The sequence below is a fragment of the Rhodnius prolixus genome, unplaced genomic scaffold (genome assembly GCF_049639745.1).
Source record: "Rhodnius prolixus isolate KJV_2025 unplaced genomic scaffold, Rpr scaffold_13, whole genome shotgun sequence".
In the NCBI taxonomy this organism is placed as follows: domain Eukaryota; kingdom Metazoa; phylum Arthropoda; class Insecta; order Hemiptera; family Reduviidae; genus Rhodnius; species Rhodnius prolixus.
In genome coordinates this window covers 13,082,191-13,104,368 of record NW_027411583.1, presented here as the reverse complement: position 1 = coordinate 13,104,368, position 22,178 = coordinate 13,082,191, and the positions used below count along the sequence as shown (strand labels likewise).

The 22,178-nt window shown below is 30.0% G+C and overlaps 1 protein-coding gene across 1 annotated transcript in view; it reads left to right on the top strand.

The window, feature by feature from the left end:
• Positions 1–22,178, top strand: part of LOC141448212 (pyridoxine/pyridoxamine 5'-phosphate oxidase-like) — a 52,196-nt gene that overhangs the window by 1,755 nt on the left and 28,263 nt on the right. The window lies entirely within an intron of this gene.

Sequence of the window (22,178 nt, the reverse complement as noted above, 5' to 3'; positions counted from 1 at the left end):
CGTAAAATTTAGTAAAAATCTATCGAGCAGAAAACGAGATATTTAGAGTTAAAGTTTGATTCTGTTCTATAATATCATCAACTAAGATCAAATATCTAGAAACCTACTCGATAGATTTTATTTATATTTTACCTATATATGATGTCTACTATTCTCTATAATTGTGTAAAATTTAATAAAAATCTGTCAAACAGAAAACGGGATATTTAGAGTAAAAGTTCGTTTCCATTCTATTAAGAGAAACCTTCAAATATCTCGAAAACTACTCGATAGATATTCTTTATATTTTACCTGTATATGGAGACTACTATTGTCTATGACTGTGTAAAATTTAGTAAAAATCTATCGAGCAGAATACGAGATATTTAGAGTTAAACTTTGATTCTTTTCTATAAAGTGAAAACTTTAACTTCAAATATCTCGAAAACTACTTAATAGATTTTGTTTATATTTTACCTGTATATGGAGTCTACTATTGTCTATAACTGTGTAAAATTTAGTAAAAATGTTTCAAGCAGAAAACGAGATATTTAGAGTTAAAGTTTGATTCTGTTCTACAAAGTGAAAACTTGAACTTCAAATATCATGAAAACTATTCGATAGATTTTGTTTATATTTTACCTGTATATGAGGACTACTATTGTCTATAACTGTGTGAAATTTAGTAAAAATCTGTCGAGTAGGAAACGAGATATTTAGAGTTAAATTTTGAATCTGTTCTACAAAGTGAGAATTTCAACTTCAAATATCATGAAAACTATTCCATAGATTTTTTTTATATTTTACCTGTATATGAGGACTACTATTCTCTATAATTGTGTAAAATTTAGTAAAAATCTATCGAGCAGAAAACGAGATATTTAGAGTAAAAGTTTAATTCTCTTCTATAAAATCAAAACTTTAACATCAAATATCACGAAAACTACTCGATATATTTTGTTTATATTTTACCTGTATATGGAGACTACTATTGTCTATAACTGTGTAAAATTTAGTAAAAATATTTCGAGCAGAAAACGAGATATATAGAGTTAAAGTTTGATTCTGTTCTCTAAAGTGAAAACTTTAACTTCAAATATCTCGAATACTACTTGATAGATTTTGTTTATATTTTATCTGTATATGGAGATTACTATTGTCTATAACTGTGTAAAATTTAGTAAAAACGTTTCGAGCAGAAAACGAGATATTTAGAGTTAAAGTTTGATTCTCTTCTATTAGGTGAAAACTTTAACTTCAAATATCTCGAAAACTATTCGATAGCTTCTGTTTATATTTTACCTGTATATGAGGACTACTATTGTCTATAACTGTGTGAAATTTAGTAAAAATCTATCGAGCAGTGTTCGAGATATTTAGGGTTAAAGTTTGATTCTGTTCTATAATGTGAAAATTTTAACTTCAAATATCTCGAAAACTACTCGATAAATTTTGTTTATATTTTACCTGTATATGGAGACTACTATTGTCTATAACTGTGTAAAATTTAGTAAAAATCTATCGAGCAGAATACGAGATATTTAGAGTTAAACTTTGATTCTTTTCTATAAAGTGAAAACTTGAACTTCAAATATCTTGAAAACTATTCGATAGATTTTGTTTATATTTTACCTATATATGGAGACTACTATTGTCTATAACTGTGTGAAATTTAGTAAAAATCTATCGAGCAGAATACGAGATATTTAGAGTTAAACTTTGATTCTTTTCTATAAAGTGAAAACTTTAACTTCAAATATCTCGAAAACTATTCGATAGCTTCTGTTTATATTTTACCTGTATATGAGGACTACTATTGTCTATAACTGTGTGAAATTTAGTAAAAATCTATCGAGCAGTGTTCGAGATATTTAGGGTTAAAGTTTGATTCTGTTCTATAAAGTGAAAACTTTAACTTCAAATATCTCGAAAACTATTTGATAGATTTTGTTTATATTTTACCGGTATATGAGGACTACTATTCTCTATAACTGTGCAAAATTTAGTAAAAATCTATCGAGCTGAAAACGAGATATTTACAGTTAAAGTTTTATTCTGTTCTATAAAGTGAAAACTTTAACTTCAAATATCTCGAAAACTATTTGATAGATTTGGTTTATATTTTACCTGTATATGGGGACTACTATTCTCTATAACTGTGCAAAATGTAGTAAAAATCTATCGAGCAGAAAACGAGATATTTACAGTTAAACTTTGATTCTGTTCTATAAAGTGAAAACTTTAACTTCAAATATCTCGAAAACTATTTGATAGATTTGGTTTATATTTTACCTGTATATGGGGACTACTATTCTCTATAACTGTGCAAAATGTAGTAAAAATCTATCGAGCAGAAAACGAGATATTTACAGTTAAAGTTTGATTCTGTTCTATAAAGTGAAAACTTTAACTTCAAATATCTCGAAAACTATTTGATAGATTTTGTTTATATTTTACCTGTATATGAGGACTACTATTCTCTATAACTGTGCAAAATGTAGTAAAAATCTATCAAGCAGAAAACGAGATATTTACAGTTAAAGTTTTATTCTGTTCTATAAAGTGAAAACTTTAACTTCAAATATCTCGAAAACTATTTGATAGATTTTGTTTATATTTTACCTGTATATGGAGACTACTATTGTCTATAACTGTGTAAAATTTAGTAAAAATCTATCGAGCAGAATACGAGATATTTAGAGTTAAACTTTGATTCTTTTCTATAAAGTGAAAACTTTAACTTCAAATATCTCGAAAACTACTTGATAGATTTGGTTTATATTTTACCTGTATATGGGGACTACTATTCTCTATAACTGTGCAAAATGTAGTAAAAATCTATCGAGCAGAAAACGAGATATTTACAGTTAAACTTTGATTCTGTTCTATAAAGTGAAAACTTTAACTTCAAATATCTCGAAAACTATTTGATAGATTTGGTTTATATTTTACCTGTATATGGGGACTACTATTCTCTATAACTGTGCAAAATGTAGTAAAAATCTATCGAGCAGAAAACGAGATATTTACAGTTAAAGTTTGATTCTGTTCTATAAAGTGAAAACTTTAACTTCAAATATCTCGAAAACTATTTGATAGATTTTGTTTATATTTTACCTGTATATGAGGACTACTATTCTCTATAACTGTGCAAAATGTAGTAAAAATCTATCAAGCAGAAAACGAGATATTTACAGTTAAAGTTTTATTCTGTTCTATAAAGTGAAAACTTTAACTTCAAATATCTCGAAAACTATTTGATAGATTTTGTTTATATTTTACCTGTATATGGAGACTACTATTGTCTATAACTGTGTAAAATTTAGTAAAAATCTATCGAGCAGAATACGAGATATTTAGAGTTAAACTTTGATTCTTTTCTATAAAGTGAAAACTTTAACTTCAAATATCTCGAAAACTACTTGATAGATTTTGTTTATATTTTACCTGTATATGAGGACTACTATTCTCTATAACTGTGCAAAATGTAGTAAAAATCTATCGAGCAGAAAACGAGATATTTACAGTTAAACTTTGATTCTGTTCTATAAAGTGAAAACTTTAACTTCAAATATCTCGAAAACTATTTCATAGATTTGGTTTATATTTTACCTGTATATGGGGACTACTATTCTCTATAACTGTGCAAAATGTAGTAAAAATCTATCGAGCAGAAAACGAGATATTTACAGTTAAAGTTTGATTCTGTTCTATAATGTGAAAACTTTAACTTCAAATATCTCGAAAACTATTTGATAGATTTTGTTTATATTTTACCTGTATATGAGGACTACTATTCTCTATAACTGTGCAAAATGTAGTAACAATCTATCAAGCAGAAAACGAGATATTTACAGTTATAGTTTTATTCTGTTCTATAAAGTGAAAACTTTAACTTCAAATATCCCGAAAACGATTTGATAGATTTTGTTTATATTTTACCTGTATATGGAGACTACTATTGTCTATAACTGTGTAAAATTTAGTAAAAATCTATCGAGCAGAATACGAGATATTTAGAGTTAAACTTTGATTCTTTTCTATAAAGTGAAAACTTTAACTTCAAATATCTCGAAAACTACTTGATAGATTTTGTTTATATTTTACCTGTATATGAGGACTACTATTGTCTATAACTGTGTAAAATTTAGTAAAAATCTATCGAGCAGAATACGAGATATTTAGAGTTAAACTTTGATTCTTTTCTATAAAGGGAAAACTTTAACTTCAAATATCTCGAAAACTACTTGATAGATTTTGTTTATATTTTACCTGTATATGGAGACTACTATTGTCTATAACTGCGTAAAATTTAGTAAAAATGTTTCGAGCAGAAAACGAGATATTTAGAGTTAAAGTTTGATTCTCTTCTATAAGGTGAAAACTTGAACTTCAAATATCTCGAAAACTATTCGATAGATTTTGTTTATATTTTACCTTTATATGAGGACTACTATTGTCTATAACTGTGCAAAATGTAGTAAAAATCTATCGAGCAGAAAACGAGATATTTACAGTTAATGTTTGATTATGTTTTATAAAGTGAAAACTTTAACTTCAAATATCTCGAAAACTACTTGATAGATTTTGTTTATATTTTACCTGTATATGAGGACTACTATTGTCTATAACTGTTAAATTTAGTAAAAATATTTCGAGCAGAAAACGAGATATATAGAGTTAAAGTTTGATTCTGTTCTCTAAAGTGAAAATTATAACTTCAAATATCTGAAAAAGTACTCGATAGATTTTGTTTATATTTTACCTGTATATGAGGACTACTATTGTCTATAACTGTGTGAAATTTAGTAAAAATCTATCGAGCAGTGTTCGAGATATTTAGGGTTAAAGTTTGATTCTGTTCTATAAAGTGAAAACTTTAACTTCAAATATCTCGAAAACTACTCAATAAATTTTGTTTATATTTTACCTATATATGGAGACTACTATTGTCTATAACTGTGTAAAATTTAGTAAAAATATTTCGAGCAGTGTTCGAGATATATAGAGTTAAAGTTTGATTCTGTTCTCTAAAGTGAAAACTATAACTTCAAATATCTCAAAAACTACTCGATAGATTTTGTTTATATTTTACCTGTATATGAGGACTACTATTGTCTATAACTGTGTGAAATTTAGTAAAAATCTATCGAGCAGTGTTCGAGATATTTAGGGTTAAAGTTTGATTCTGTTCTATAAAGTGAAAACTTTAACTTCAAATATCTCGAAAACTATTTGATAGATTTTGTTTATATTTTACCTGTATATGAGGACTACTATTCTCTATAACTGTGCAAAATGTAGTAAAAATCTATCGAGCAGAAAACGAGATATTTACAGTTAAAGTTTTATTCTGTTCTATAAAGTGAAAACTTTAACTTCAAATATCTTGAAAACTATTCGATAGATTTTGTTTATATTTTACCTGTATATGGAGACTACTATTGTCTATAACTGTGCAAAATGTAGTAAAAATCTATCGAGCAGAAAACGAGATATTTACAGTTAATGTTTGATTCGGTTTTATAAAGTGAAAAATTTAACTTCAAATATCCCGAAAACTACTTGATAGATTATATTTATATTTTACCTGTATATGGAGACTACTATTGTCTATAACTGTGTAAAATATAGTAAACATATTTCGAGCAGAAAACGAGATATATAGAGTTAAAGTTTGATTCTGTTCTCTAAAGTGAAAACTATAACTTCAAATATCTCAAAAACTACTCGATAGATTTTGTTTATATTTTACCTGTATATGAGGACTACTATTGTCTATAACTGTGTGAAATTTAGTAAAAATATTTCGAGCAGAAAACGAGATATATAGAGTTAAAGTTTGATTCTGTTCTTTAAAGTGAAAATTATAAGTTCAAATATCTGAAAAAGTACTCGATAGATTTTGTTTATATTTTACCTGTATATGAGGACTACTATTGTCTATAACTGTGTGAAATTTAGTAAAAATCTATCGAGCAGTGTTCGAGATATTTAGGGTTAAAGTTTGATTCTGTTCTATAAAGTGAAAACTTTAACTTCAAATATCTCGAAAACTACTCGATAAATTTTGTTTATATTTTACCTATATATGGAGACTACTATTGTCTATAACTGTGTAAAATTTAGTAAAAATGTTTCGAGCAGAAAACGAGATATTTAGAGTTAAAGTTTATTCTGTTCTATAAGGTGAAAACTTGAACTTCAAATATCATGAAAACTATTCCATAGATTTTGTTTATATTTTACCTGTATATGAGGACTACTATTGTCTATAACTGTGTAAAATTAAGTAAAAATTTTTCGAGCAGAAAACGAGATATTTAGAGTTAAAGTTTGATTCTGTTGTACAAAGTGAAAACTTGAACTTCAAATATCTTGAAAACTATTCGATAGATTTTGTTTATATTTTACCTGTATATGCAGACTACTATTGTCTATAACTGTGCAAAATGTAGTAAAAATCTATCGAGCAGAAAACGAGATATTTAGGGTTAAAGTTAGATTCTGTTTTATAAAGTGAAAAATTTAGCTTCAAATATCCCGAAAACTACTTGATAGATTATATTTATATTTTACCTGTATATGGAGACTACTATTGTCTATAACTGTGTAAAATATAGTAAACATATTTCGAGCAGAAAACGAGATATATAGAGTTAAAGTTTGATTCTGTTCTCTAAAGTGAAAACTATAACTTCAAATATCTCAAAAACTACTCGATAGATTTTGTTTATATTTTACCTGTATATGAGGACTACTATTGTCTATAACTGTGTGAAATTTAGTAAAAATATTTCGAGCAGAAAACGAGATATATAGAGTTAAAGTTTGATTCTGTTCTTTAAAGTGAAAATTATAAGTTCAAATATCTGAAAAAGTACTCGATAGATTTTGTTTATATTTTACCTGTATATGAGGACTACTATTGTCTATAACTGTGTGAAATTTAGTAAAAATCTATCGAGCAGTGTTCGAGATATTTAGGGTTAAAGTTTGATTCTGTTCTATAAAGTGAAAACTTTAACTTCAAATATCTCGAAAACTACTCGATAAATTTTGTTTATATTTTACCTATATATGGAGACTACTATTGTCTATAACTGTGTAAAATTTAGTAAAAATGTTTCGAGCAGAAAACGAGATATTTAGAGTTAAAGTTTATTCTGTTCTATAAGGTGAAAACTTGAACTTCAAATATCATGAAAACTATTCCATAGATTTTGTTTATATTTTACCTGTATATGAGGACTACTATTGTCTATAACTGTGTAAAATTAAGTAAAAATTTTTCGAGCAGAAAACGAGATATTTAGAGTTAAAGTTTGATTCTGTTGTACAAAGTGAAAACTTGAACTTCAAATATCTTGAAAACTATTCGATAGATTTTGTTTATATTTTACCTGTATATGCAGACTACTATTGTCTATAACTGTGCAAAATGTAGTAAAAATCTATCGAGCAGAAAACGGGATATTTACAGTTAATGTTTGATTCTGTTTTATAAAGTGAAAAATTTAGCTTCAAATATCCCGAAAACTACTTGATAGATTATATTTATATTTTACCTGTATATAGAGACTACTATTGTCTATAACTGTGTAAAATTTAGTAAAAATATTTCGAGCAGAAAACGAGATATATAGAGTTAAAGTTTGATTCTGTTCTCTAAAGTGAAAACTATAACTTCAAATATCTCAAAAACTACTCGATAGATTTTGTTTATATTTTACCTGTATATGAGGACTACTATTGTCTATAACTGTGTGAAATTTAGTAAAAATATTTCGAGCAGAAAACGAGATATATAGAGTTAAAGTTTGATTCTGTTCTTTAAAGTGAAAATTATAACTTCAAATATCTGAAAAAGTACTCGATAGATTTTGTTTATATTTTACCTGTATATGAGGACTACTATTGTCTATAACTGTGTGAAATTTAGTAAAAATCTATCGAGCAGTGTTCGAGATATTTAGGGTTAACGTTTGATTCTGTTCTATAAAGTGAAAACTTTAACTTCAAATATCTCGAAAACTACTCGATAAATTTTGTTTATATTTTACCTATATATGGAGACTACTATTGTCTATAACTGTGTAAAATTTAGTAAAAATGTTTCGAGCAGAAAACGAGATATTTAGAGTTAAAGTTTATTCTGTTCTATAAGGTGAAAACTTGAACTTCAAATATCATGAAAACTATTCCATAGATTTTGTTTATATTTTACCTGTATATGAGGACTACTATTGTCTATAATTGTGTAAAATTTAGTAAAAATTTTTCGAGCAGAAAACGAGATATTTAGAGTTAAAGTTTGATTCTGTTCTACAAAATGAAAACTTGAACTTCAAATATCTTGAAAACTATTCGATAGATTTTGTTTATATTTTACCTGTATATGGAGACTACTATTGTCTATAACTGTGCAAAATGTAGTAAAAATCTATCGAGCAGAAAACGAGATATTTACAGTTAATGTTTGATTCTGTTTTATAAAGTGAAAAATTTAATTTCAAATATCCCGAAAACTACTTGATAGATTATGTTTATATTTTACCTGTATATGGAGACTACTATTGTCTATAACTGTGTAAAATTTAGTAAAAATATTTCAAGCAGAAAACGAGATATATAGAGTTAAAGTTTGATTCTGTTCTCTAAAGTGAACACTATAACTTCAAATATCTCAAAAACTACTCGATATATTATGTTTATATTTTACCTGTATATGAGGACTACTATTGTCTATAACTGTGTGAAATTTAGTAAAAATCTATCGAGCAGTGTTCGAGATATTTAGGGTTAAAGTTTGATTCTGTTCTATAAAGTGAAAACTATAACTTTAAATATCTCAAAAACTATTTGATAGATTTTGTTTATATTTTACCTGTATATGAGGACTACTATTGTCTATAACTGTGTGAAATTTAGTAAAAATCTATCGAGCAGTGTTCGAGATATTTAGGGTTAAAGTTTGATTCTGTTCTATAAAGTGAAAACTTTAACTTCAAATATCTCGAAAACTACTCGATAAATTTTGTTTATATTTTACCTATATATGGAGACTACTATTCTCTATAACTGTGTAAAATGTAGTAAAAATCTATCGAGCAGAAAACGAGATATTTACAGTTAAAGTTTGATTCTGTTCTCTAAAGTGAAAACTATAACTTCAAATATCTCAAAAACTATTTGATAGATTTTGTTTATATTTTACCTGTATTTGAGGACTACTATTCTCTATAACTGTGCAAAATGTAGTAAAAATCTATCGAGCAGAAAACGAGATATTTACAGTTAAAGTTTTATTCTGTTCTATAAAGTGAAAACTTTAACTTCAAATATCTCGAAAACTATTTGATAGATTTTGTTTATATTTTACCTGTATATGAGGATTACTATTCTCTATAATTGTGTAAAATTTAGTAAAAATCTATCGAGCAGAAAACGAGATATTTAGTGTAAATGTTTGATTCTGTTGTATAAAATCAAAACTTTAACTTCAAATATCTCGAAAACTATTTGATAGATTTTGTTTATATTTTACCTGTATATGGAGGCTACTATTGTCTCTAACTGTGCAAAATGTAGTAATAATCTATCGAGGAGAAAACGAGATATTTAGAGTTAAAGTTAGATTCTGTTCTCTAAAGTGAATACTATAACTTCAAATATCTCAAAAACTACTCGATAGATTTTGTTTATATTTTCCCTGTATATGGAGACTACTATTGTCTATAACTGTGTGAAATTTATTAATAATCTATCGAGCAGTGTTCGAGATATTTAGGGTTAAAGTTTGATTCTGTTCTATAAAGTGAAAACTTTAACTTCAAATATCTCGAAAACTACTCGATAAATTTTGTTTATATTTTACCTATATATGAAAACTACTATTGTCTATAACTGTGTGAAATTTAGTAAAAATCTATCGAGCAGTGTTCGAGATATTTAGGGTTAAAGTTTGATTCTGTTCTATAAAGTGAAAACTTTAACTTCAAATATCTCGAAAACTACTCGATAAATTTTGTTTATATTTTACCTATATATGGAGACTACTATTGTCTATAACTGTGTAAAATTTAGTAAAAATGTTTCGAGCAGAAAACGAGATATTTAGAGTTAAAGTTTTTTCTGTTCTATAAGGTGAAAAGTTGAACTTCAAATATCATGAAAACTATTCCATAGATTTTGTTTATATTTTACCTGTATATGAGGACTACTATTGTCTATAATTGTGTAAAATTTAGTAAAAATTTTTCGAGCAGAAAACGAGATATTTAGAGTTAAAGTTTGATTCTGTTCTACAAAATGAAAACTTGAACTTCAAATATCTTGAAAACTATTCGATAGATTTTGTTTATATTTTACCTGTATACGGAGACCACTATTGTCTATAAATGTGTAAAATTTAGTAAAAATCTATCGAGCAGAAAACGAGATATTTACAGTTAATGTTTGATTCTGTTTTATAAAGTGAAAAATTTAACTTCAAATATCTCGAAAACTACTTGATAGATTATGTTTATATTTTACCTGTATATGGAGACTACTATTGTCTATAACTGTGTAAAATTTAGTAAAAATATTTCAAGCAGAAAACGAGATATATAGAGTTAAAGTTTGATTCTGTTCTCTAAAGTGAACACTATAACTTCAAATATCTCAAAAACTACTCGATAGATTATGTTTATATTTTACCTGTATATGAGGACTACTATTGTCTATAACTGTGTGAAATTTAGTAAAAATCTATCGAGCAGTGTTCGAGATATTTAGGGTTAAAGTTTGATTCTGTTCTATAAAGTGAAAACTATAACTTCAAATATCTCAAAAACTATTTGATAGATTTTGTTTATATTTTACCTGTATATGAGGACTACTATTGTCTATAACTGTGTGAAATTTAGTAAAAATCTATCGAGCAGTGTTCGAGATATTTAGGGTTAAAGTTTGATTCTGTTCTATAAAGTGAAAACTTTAACTTCAAATATCTCTAAAACTACTCGATAAATTTTGTTTATATTTTACCTATATATGGAGACTACTATTCTCTATAACTGTGCAAAATGTAGTAAAAATCTATCGAGCAGAAAACGAGATATTTACAGTTAAAGTTTGCTTCTGTTCTCTAAAGTGAAAACTATAACTTCAAATATCTCAAAAACTATTTGATAGATTTTGTTTATATTTTACCTGTATATGAGGACTACTATTCTCTATAACTGTGCAAAATGTAGTAAAAATCTATCGAGCAGGAAACGAGATATTTACAGTTAAAGTTTTATTCTGTTCTATAAAGTGAAAACTTTAACTTCAAATATCTCGAAAACTATTTGATAGATTTTGTTTATATTTTACCTGTATATGAGGATTACTATTCTCTATAATTGTGTAAAATTTAGTAAAAATCTATCGAGCAGAAAACGAGATATTTAGTGTAAATGTTTGATTCTGTTGTATAAAATCAAAACTTTAACTTCAAATATCTCGAAAACTATTTAATTGATTTTGTTTATATTTTACCTGTATATGGAGGCTACTACTGTCTATAACTGTGTAAAATGTAGTAATAATCTATCGAGGAGAAAACGAGATATTTAGAGTTAAAGTTAGATTCTGTTCTCTAAAGTGAATACTATAACTTCAAATATCTCAAAAACTACTCGATGGATTTTGTTTATATTTTCCCTGTATATGGAGACTACTATTGTCTATAACTGTGTGAAATTTATTAATAATCTATCGAGCAGTGTTCGAGATATTTAGGGTTAAAGTTTGATTCTGTTCTATAAAGTGAAAACTTTAACTTCAAATATCTCGAAAACTACTCGATAAATTTTGTTTATATTTTACCTATATATGAAAACTACTATTGTCTATAACTGTGTGAAATTTAGTAAAAATCTATCGAGCAGTGTTCGAGATATTTAGGGTTAAAGTTTGATTCTGTTCTTTAAAGTGAAAATTATAAGTTCAAATATCTGAAAAAGTACTCGATAGATTTTGTTTATATTTTACCTGTATATGGAGGCTACTACTGTCTCTAACTGTGCAAAATGTAGTAATAATCTATCGAGGAGAAAACGAGATATTTAGAGTTAAAGTTTGATTCTCTTCTATAAGGTGAAAACTTGAACTTCAAATATCTCGAAAACTATTCGATAGCTTCTGTTTAAATTTTACCTGTACATGGAGACTACTATTGTCTATAACTGTGTAAAATTTAGTAAAAATCTATCGAGCAGAATACGAGATATTTAGAGTTAAAGTTTGATTCTGTTCTTTAAAGTGAAAATTATAAGTTCAAATATCTGAAAAAGTACTCGATAGATTTTGTTTATATTTTACCTGTATATGAGGACTACTATTGTCTATAACTGTGTGAAATTTAGTAAAAATCTATCGAGCAGTGTTCGAGATATTTAGGGTTAAAGTTTGATTCTGTTCTATAAAGTGAAAACTTTAACTTCAAATATCTCGAAAACTACTCGATAAATTTTGTTTATATTTTACCTATATATGGAGACTACTATTGTCTATAACTGTGTAAAATTTAGTAAAAATGTTTCGAGCAGAAAACGAGATATTTAGAGTTAAAGTTTATTCTGTTCTATAAGGTGAAAACTTGAACTTCAAATATCATGAAAACTATTCCATAGATTTTGTTTATATTTTACCTGTATATGAGGACTACTATTGTCTATAACTGTGTAAAATTAAGTAAAAATTTTTCGAGCAGAAAACGAGATATTTAGAGTTAAAGTTTGATTCTGTTGTACAAAGTGAAAACTTGAACTTCAAATATCTTGAAAACTATTCGATAGATTTTGTTTATATTTTACCTGTATATGCAGACTACTATTGTCTATAACTGTGCAAAATGTAGTAAAAATCTATCGAGCAGAAAACGGGATATTTACAGTTAATGTTTGATTCTGTTTTATAAAGTGAAAAATTTAACTTCAAATATCCCGAAAACTACTTGATAGATTATATTTATATTTTACCTGTATATAGAGACTACTATTGTCTATAACTGTGTAAAATTTAGTAAAAATATTTCGAGCAGAAAACGAGATATATAGAGTTAAAGTTTGATTCTGTTCTCTAAAGTGAAAACTATAACTTCAAATATCTCAAAAACTACTCGATAGATTTTGTTTATATTTTACCTGTATATGAGGACTACTATTGTCTATAACTGTGTGAAATTTAGTAAAAATATTTCGAGCAGAAAACGAGATATATAGAGTTAAAGTTTGATTCTGTTCTTTAAAGTGAAAATTATAACTTCAAATATCTGAAAAAGTACTCGATAGATTTTGTTTATATTTTACCTGTATATGAGGACTACTATTGTCTATAACTGTGTGAAATTTAGTAAAAATCTATCGAGCAGTGTTCGAGATATTTAGGGTTAACGTTTGATTCTGTTCTATAAAGTGAAAACTTTAACTTCAAATATCTCGAAAACTACTCGATAAATTTTGTTTATATTTTACCTATATATGGAGACTACTATTGTCTATAACTGTGTAAAATTTAGTAAAAATGTTTCGAGCAGAAAACGAGATATTTAGAGTTAAAGTTTATTCTGTTCTATAAGGTGAAAAGTTGAACTTCAAATATCATGAAAACTATTCCATAGATTTTGTTTATATTTTACCTGTATATGAGGACTACTATTGTCTATAATTGTGTAAAATTTAGTAAAAATTTTTCGAGCAGAAAACGAGATATTTAGAGTTAAAGTTTGATTCTGTTCTACAAAGTGAAAACTTGAACTTCAAATATCTTGAAAACTATTCGATAGATTTTGTTTATATTTTACCTGTATATGGAGACTACTATTGTCTATAACTGTGCAAAATGTAGTAAAAATCTATCGAGCAGAAAACGAGATATTTACAGTTAATGTTTGATTCTGTTTTATAAAGTGAAAAATTTAACTTCAAATATCTCGAAAACTACTTGATAGATTATGTTTATATTTTACCTGTATATGGAGACTACTATTGTCTATAACTGTGTAAAATTTAGTAAAAATATTTCAAGCAGAAAACGAGATATATAGAGTTAAAGTTTGATTCTGTTCTCTAAAGTGAACACTATAACTTCAAATATCTCAAAAACTACTCGATAGATTATGTTTATATTTTACCTGTATATGAGGACTACTATTGTCTATAACTGTGTGAAATTTAGTAAAAATCTATCGAGCAGTGTTCGAGATATTTAGGGTTAAAGTTTGATTCTGTTCTATAAAGTGAAAACTATAACTTCAAATATCTCAAAAACTATTTGATAGATTTTGTTTATATTTTACCTGTATATGAGGACTACTATTGTCTATAACTGTGTGAAATTTAGTAAAAATCTATCGAGCAGTGTTCGAGATATTTAGGGTTAAAGTTTGATTCTGTTCTATAAAGTGAAAACTTTAACTTCAAATATCTCTAAAACTACTCGATAAATTTTGTTTATATTTTACCTATATATGGAGACTACTATTCTCTATAACTGTGCAAAATGTAGTAAAAATCTATCGAGCAGAAAACGAGATATTTACAGTTAAAGTTTGCTTCTGTTCTCTAAAGTGAAAACTATAACTTCAAATATCTCAAAAACTATTTGATAGATTTTGTTTATATTTTACCTGTATATGAGGACTACTATTCTCTATAACTGTGCAAAATGTAGTAAAAATCTATCGAGCAGGAAACGAGATATTTACAGTTAAAGTTTTATTCTGTTCTATAAAGTGAAAACTTTAACTTCAAATATCTCGAAAACTATTTGATAGATTTTGTTTATATTTTACCTGTATATGAGGATTACTATTCTCTATAATTGTGTAAAAATCTATCGAGCAGAAAACGAGATATTTAGTGTAAATGTTTGATTCTGTTGTATAAAATCAAAACTTTAACTTCAAATATCTCGAAAACTATTTAATTGATTTTGTTTATATTTTACCTGTATATGGAGGCTACTACTGTCTCTAACTGTGCAAAATGTAGTAATAATCTATCGAGGAGAAAACGAGATATTTAGAGTTAAAGTTAGATTCTGTTCTCTAAAGTGAATACTATAACTTCAAATATCTCAAAAACTACTCGATAGATTTTGTTTATATTTTCCTGTATATGGAGACTACTATTGTCTATAACTGTGTGAAATTTAGTAATAATCTATCGAGCAGTGTTCGAGATATTTAGGGTTAAAGTTTGATTCTGTTCTATAAAGTGAAAACTTTAACTTCAAATATCTCGAAAACTACTCGATAAATTTTGTTTATATTTTACCTATATATGGAAACTACTATTGTCTATAACTGTGTAAAATTTTGTAAAAATGTTTCGAGCAGAAAACGACATATTTAGAGTTAAAGTTTGATTCTGTTCTATATGGTGAAAACTTGAACTTCAAATATCTTTAAAAATATTTGATAGATTTTGTTTATATTTTACTTGAATATGAGGACTACTATTCTCTATAATTGTGAAAAATTAAGTAAAAATCTATCGAACAGAAAACGAGATATTTAGAGTTAAAGTTTGATTCTTTTCTATAAAGTGAAAACTTGAACTTCAAATATCTCGAAAACTACTCAATAGATTTTGTTTATATTTTACCTGTATATGGAGACTACTATTGTCTATAACTGTGTAAAATTTAGTAAAAATCTATCGAGCAGAAAACGTGATATTTTGAGTAAAATTTTGATTCTGTTCTATAAAGTGAGAACTTGAACTTCAAATATCTCGAAAACTACTCAATAGATTTTATTTATATTTTACCTGATTATGGAGACTACTATTGTCTATAACTGTGTAAAATTTAGTAAAATGGTTTCGAGCAGAAAACGAGATATTTTGAGTAAACTTTTGATTCTGTTCTATAAAGTGAGAACTTGAACTTGAAATATCTCGAAAACTACCCGATAGATTTTGTTTATATTTTACCTGTATATGAGGACTACTATTGTCTATAACTGTGTGAAATTTAGTAAAAATCTATCGAGCAGTGTTCGAGATATTTAGGGTTAAAGTTTGATTCTGTTCTATAAAGTGAAAACTTTAACTTCAAATATCTGGAAAACTATTTGATAGATTTCCTTTTCCCTTAATATCTATCTTTGCTTATTCCGGTATATCTCAATACCGCCCACCAAAATTTGGAACTTTTGAAGAACTATGAAGATAATGATATGAGATGTGATGTGATGTGATGAGAAGTTGTGTGATGATGTGGATGGTGGTCTGGATCTGATGTAGAAATTGATTAAGGCATGTTCTCGTTCAGTTGAGGTAGAGGTGCTAGCTTAGTTACAGGGCGCTTATAGACTCCTTGAGCTGTCTTCACAGTAGCTACTCGAACGATACCATCAGGGCCAGGATGAATACTGATAACTCGAGCAAGGGGCCACTGTAATGGCCAGGTGTGTAAATCTTTTAGGAGGACCATGTCACCAACTTTTAAATTGGTTGTTGTAGTAATCCACTTGGTACGTTGTTGTAGCGTTTGGAGATACTCTTTCTGCCATCGATTCCAAAAATGTTGTACTCGCTCTCTCAGATATTGCCAACGAGTTAAGTGATTAAGAGGTACGTCTGTTAACGTGGCTTCAGGAAGAGCAGTGAGTGGCGCTCCGATTAGAAAGTGCCCCGGAGTGAGAGGTTGAAGATCTTGAGGGTCTGTAGACAGAGGTTGAAGTGGCCGTGAGTTTAATATAGCTTCGATTTTTATGAAGATGTTGTTCAACTCTTGGCATGAAAATGTAGAACTGCCAATAAGTTAGCGAAGCAGAGTTTTGGTAGACTTGACTCCTGCTTCCCAGATTCCACCAAAATGAGGTGCTTGAGGAGGATTAAATAGCCATGTGATGTGATGATGATTGATGTGATCAAGAATGCATGCTTGAGTAGTTTCTAAGTCATGCCAGGCAGCTACTTCAGCTAGATAGTTAGCAGCACCAACAAAGTTCTTTCCACAGTCGGAGAGCATTTTAACAGGTTTTCCCCTCCTTGCAATAAAACGATCTAGAGCATCAATGAAAGCTTCAGTGGATAGTGAATGCACCAATTCAAGATGAACTACTTTGGTAGATAAGCATACAAATAAACATAAATACACCTTCACCAGCGGTGACTTTCGTCGAGGCGTCTCCTTGCATAGAAATGGTCCAGCAAAGTCTACTCCTGTTTGATAGAAAGCTCTGACTGAAGACAGTCGTTCGGGAGGTAGATCGCCCATAAGTGGTGCTCGGTTTGATTTGGTCATTTTATGGCAGATGATGCATGTTCGTTTCCGTTGTTTCACCAAACTTCGTCCAGCAGGAATCCAATATTGTTGTTGAATAGCAGCAAGAAGAGTTGCAGGTCCGGCGTGTGCATGTTCTATATGAAAATAATCTATCAAAATGTTAGTGAATTGAGAACGTCTTGGAAGTAAAATTGGATGTTTTGATTCAATAGGTAAGGAAGAATGGCGTAAGCGACCGCCCACCCTAAGAATACCAGTTTGATCGATAAGTACATTAAGATTTAACATTAATGGAGTTGGGTTAAGGTGATCATTGAACGCTTCCGGATAATAATGATGTTGTAAAAGTTTGATACATTTGATGTTGGCAGCGTCAAATTCTAAAGCAGTGATAGGACCCTTAGGTCTGATGTGATCGGAAAACTTTGATTTTGGTACAAATCTGAGGGCGTAAGCTAAAGAATTGACCAGACGACGGTATTTAGAGAATCTTTCAGTCCAGTTGATGAAATCCGATGCGTGAAAAGTAACAGTTAACGTTACATGAGAGGATTTGATTTCAGGTATGTTTTCAGACGAGATACTAGTTTCATTTGAGGGCCATAAGGTCTCAGGTTGGATCAACCACGGGGGGCCCGCCCACCATAAGGGATGATTCAATAATTGGGTTGGCAGCAAACCTCTTGAGCAGCAGTCTGCAGGATTTTCATGGGAAGAAATATGCTTCCAGCATTTAATCTCGGTTAGTTCGCTGATGCGAACTACGCGATGTGCAACAAAGGTCTTCAATGTGTGTGCTGGAATTTGAAACCAGCTAAGCACAGTAGCTGAATCGGTGAAAAACCAAGTAGATTCGATTCGGAGGTGTTTAGTGAATTTGGCAATAGATGTGTACAATGAAGCAAGCAATAATGCACCACAAAGTTCCAAGCGGGGAATTGTCATGGGCTTTAGTGGAGCCAATTTAGATTTAGATTTAAGGAGGAAAACTTTCCTCTTCGAATTCACGATGGAGACTATGTATAGCACAGCACCATAGCCTCGTTCCGAAGCATCACAAAAGCCGACAATGGAACATGGTGCCTGTGTATCGTCCAACATAAGGTAGCGTGGGATACGAACTTGTTGAAGGTTAGGTATATCTTGAAGAAAATTCTCCCAAGTGTGCAAGATAGCAGTTGGCAAATTCTCATCCCAACCAATTCCTAATTTCCAAGTCTCTTGTAGAAGTATTTTAGCGATAAACACAGATGGGGACACGTAACCTAGAGGATCATAAATACGTGCTATTGTGGATAATATCATCCGTTTGGTAGGAGGTAAAGCAGACATATTTATCTTGTATGAGAAGACATCTTGTATTGGATCCCATTGCAACCCCAAAAGTTTAACAGTTGGTTCTTCCATTTCGCTAAAGGATATTGGCATTACCTTACATTGATCAGGACTAGGTTTGATAACGTCTGAACTGTTGCTCGTCCATTTGCTCAACTGAAAACCTCCTTTTGATAATAGGGCAATTAATTGTTCTTTAATAGATAATATCCCGTCAAGAGTGGAAGCACCAGTGACTATGTCGTCAACATAGGTGTCATGGGTAAGAGCCTTAGTGGCTAGAGGAAAAGGTGCACCTTCATCAGTCACAAGCTGTTGAATGACCCGTAAAGCTAAGAAGGGAGATGATTTGAGACCATAGGTAACTGTGGTTAACTCGAATTCTTCAATGGGGTGATCAGAAGAAAGGCGCCACAAAATATGTTGATAGACTCTATCATCAACGGATATAAGTATCTGACGATACATCTTAACAATATCTGCAGTAATCACGAATCGATGTTTTCGAAAATTCAAAATGATGTCACTGATATCCGTTTGTAGTTTGGGGCCTGCACCCAGATAATCATTTAGTGATCCAAAAGTTGTTCTGCAAGAACCGTCAAAAACAACACGCAATTTCGATTCACCGTTTACAATCTTCGAAACCCCATGATGAGGTATTACGCATTTTGCGGGTCTGTTAGTTGTTACCATGTGCCCCAGGTCAAGATATTCTTGCAGAAATGAATGACACTGATGGGAAAGAGCAGAATCGCGTGCAAGTTTAAACTCCACATTGCGTAATCTGTGTAAAGCACACAAATGTGTTGGGCCTAGATAATTAGGTACGGAGAGAAATGGCAATGAAACGACATAACGCCCATCAGGCATTCGAGAATGAGTAGCTTTGAAATGATCTTCGCAAAATTGATCGTCGGGTGATAAAGTGGGCTGCTCAGTTTTGATGGTCTCGATTTCCCAAAATCTTTCCATAAGGGAATAAACATCTGAAGAAGTAATAAAGAATGATGATGTAGATTGAGAACAGGAAAGCTCCGTGCATTTACCCATAATAATTTGACCAAAGATGGTACTAAGTAGTTTTGGTTCCTTTTGATTAAAATTAAACTCACAGGGAGGTGAAGAACAGTCTAAGATTTGTAAGAAAAGATCCGCTCCGAGAAGGAAATCAATAGGACCTGGGTTCCAGAAGTCAGGATCCGCTAAATTCAGATGAATGTAGCGTTTCCATATTGATGGGGGTAACTTTTGATGGGGTAATTGTTGTGTAATGATTGGGATAACAACAGCCTCTGTGTGGAGGTCAGGTGATACGGAGCGAAGTGATCGTAATGTACACATTACCTTCTTGGTTGGTGTTAATAACGTGGATTGACCAATTCCAGATACAGATATGTTAAGGTGAATAGAGGGTAATTGTAACATGGAAGCGCATGATTCTGTTATAAAAGAGTATTGACTACCGCAATCTATAACTACTCTTATCGGATGGAAAACACCATTAACGTCACAAATTTGAACAATTGCTGTGCCCAAAAGCACTTCCGGGGTATGGTTAGCAGAAATGGCAGAGAATGCTACATTTGTAGCGGATGGCTCCTCCTTATTAGTAGAAGGTAACTGAGGAGTTGGCTGAGTAATGGATGGCATACTAGGTATGGATGGTTGTAAATGTAAGGTGGTATGATGACGTCCTCCACATTGGCGACACTTCCAACGAGAAGTACATTCTCTCGTACGATGGCCCGGATAAAGGCAATTTTTACAGCCAGCCCAATTTTTTAAAATATCATAACGTTGTTTAGGCGTGCCTTGAACATAAGTGGGACAATCCATAAGCTTATGCCTTTGCTTACATAGAAAACATGTTGGAGAACGAGAGGAAGAAACAAGTTTATTCGCCTCGTTTACTACTGATGGAGAAGAGGTTGTATTTGTAAAGAATGAATTGGAAGGTTTGATATGAGTTCTATGTGATCTAGTGTTATTGGGCTTAAAAGGTTGATTAAGGCTTGGAGTTAAATCCCTTTTGCCCCTTTCTGTAATGTCTTTGGCGTTTACCTTCTTTCGCACAAATTTGGCTAGGTCATCGCAAGTGGGAAATTCATCGGCAGTAGCCAATTCGAATGACTCTCTTGTGCTTTCATCCAAGCAGCGAAGAGCTAGTTCAAACATAATGTATTTTGACGAATTAGGAATTTTAATTTTTTCGAAGGAAGTGACATTTTCAATGACAACCTGCATAAAGTGTTGCAATGAAGCTGCTGTAGCTTTACCTGTGAGAGGTTTAAAATTCAGTATCTGGTCAAGGTAGAATGCTGCGAGTTTTCTCTTATTATCATAATGTTGAAGCAATGCTGACCAGGCTTGTTCGTAGCCTACCTCAGAAACTGGTACATGTTTAATGACAGAAAGGGCAGAACCCTGTAAGTTAGCCAGAAGAAAGTGATATTTCTCAACAGCCGTTAACGAAGTTTCATCATGGACCATGGAACTGAAAGTATCTCTAAATAAGGGCCAATCTTGCAACTTGCCAGAAAATACTGGTATTGTGATATGGGGAAGTCGTGATCGAATAGAAATACACTGAGATAAGTCTAACAGTGAATTCTGAATTGAAGTGGTAGGCCTGGGTTGATATGAGGCGCAATGAATTTCAAAAATACCCCCGGCTTCATAATAAAAGTCTTTGGTAGCCCTAAGAATTGTCGATTCTCGTTTAGACGGAAATTCCGATTCTGCATCCTTTGCCAAATAAAGTGACTTAATTTCAGCCCATTCATTCATAAATTTTTCATAAGTTACATCAAGTGATCTAAACATTCCTTTAAATAATGGAATTTGTGCGGAATCAGTGCTAATTCGGCGGCCAGTCTCACAAATTGACTTAATATCATCGGCTAGCGAAAAGGCCTTGTCTTTATGCAGGGTAATTTTTTGATCTAATGACAGCTTGAGAGGTTCCGTCATGTTTAAAAATGTAAAATAAAATGAGATATACCGGAATAAGCAAAGATAGATATTAAGGGAAAAGGAAAGTTACAGAATTCAGAAGATTAGAGCAAACTTAGAAAGCTAGAAAAATAATACAAATAACATAAAATATGCGTGAATTAATAACTAATGTAAACGTCTATAAACAGAGACAACAAGATAATATTACATATAATTTTAACTTAACATAGGCCAAAGCAAAATTCAAGATAAATACAAAGAATTATGAAAATAAACACAAATTAAATAAATCAGAAATGATTACATTGAATAAATGAGAACTTAATAGATTGATAGAGAGATTGATAGAAATGCAGTTTGTAAATATGAAAATACAATAATTAATTGTAACTGTTGTATTTAGGATTATACCTAAATTTTATTGCCACACTTCGTAAAGCAACACACTTTAAAAATTAACGGAAGCGATAGCTCTATGACGCTTTAACTTACGGCAAAAATCAGAACTAACGACAGCGTACTCCTAAACTCGAGACCGCATGGTTAGTTATTTCTATAATTTAAAGATTATTTAGATGAAATGACGAATTTAGTTTTATTTTAATTTTTCAAGTGTGTTAAGAAACTATAGCTGTTTT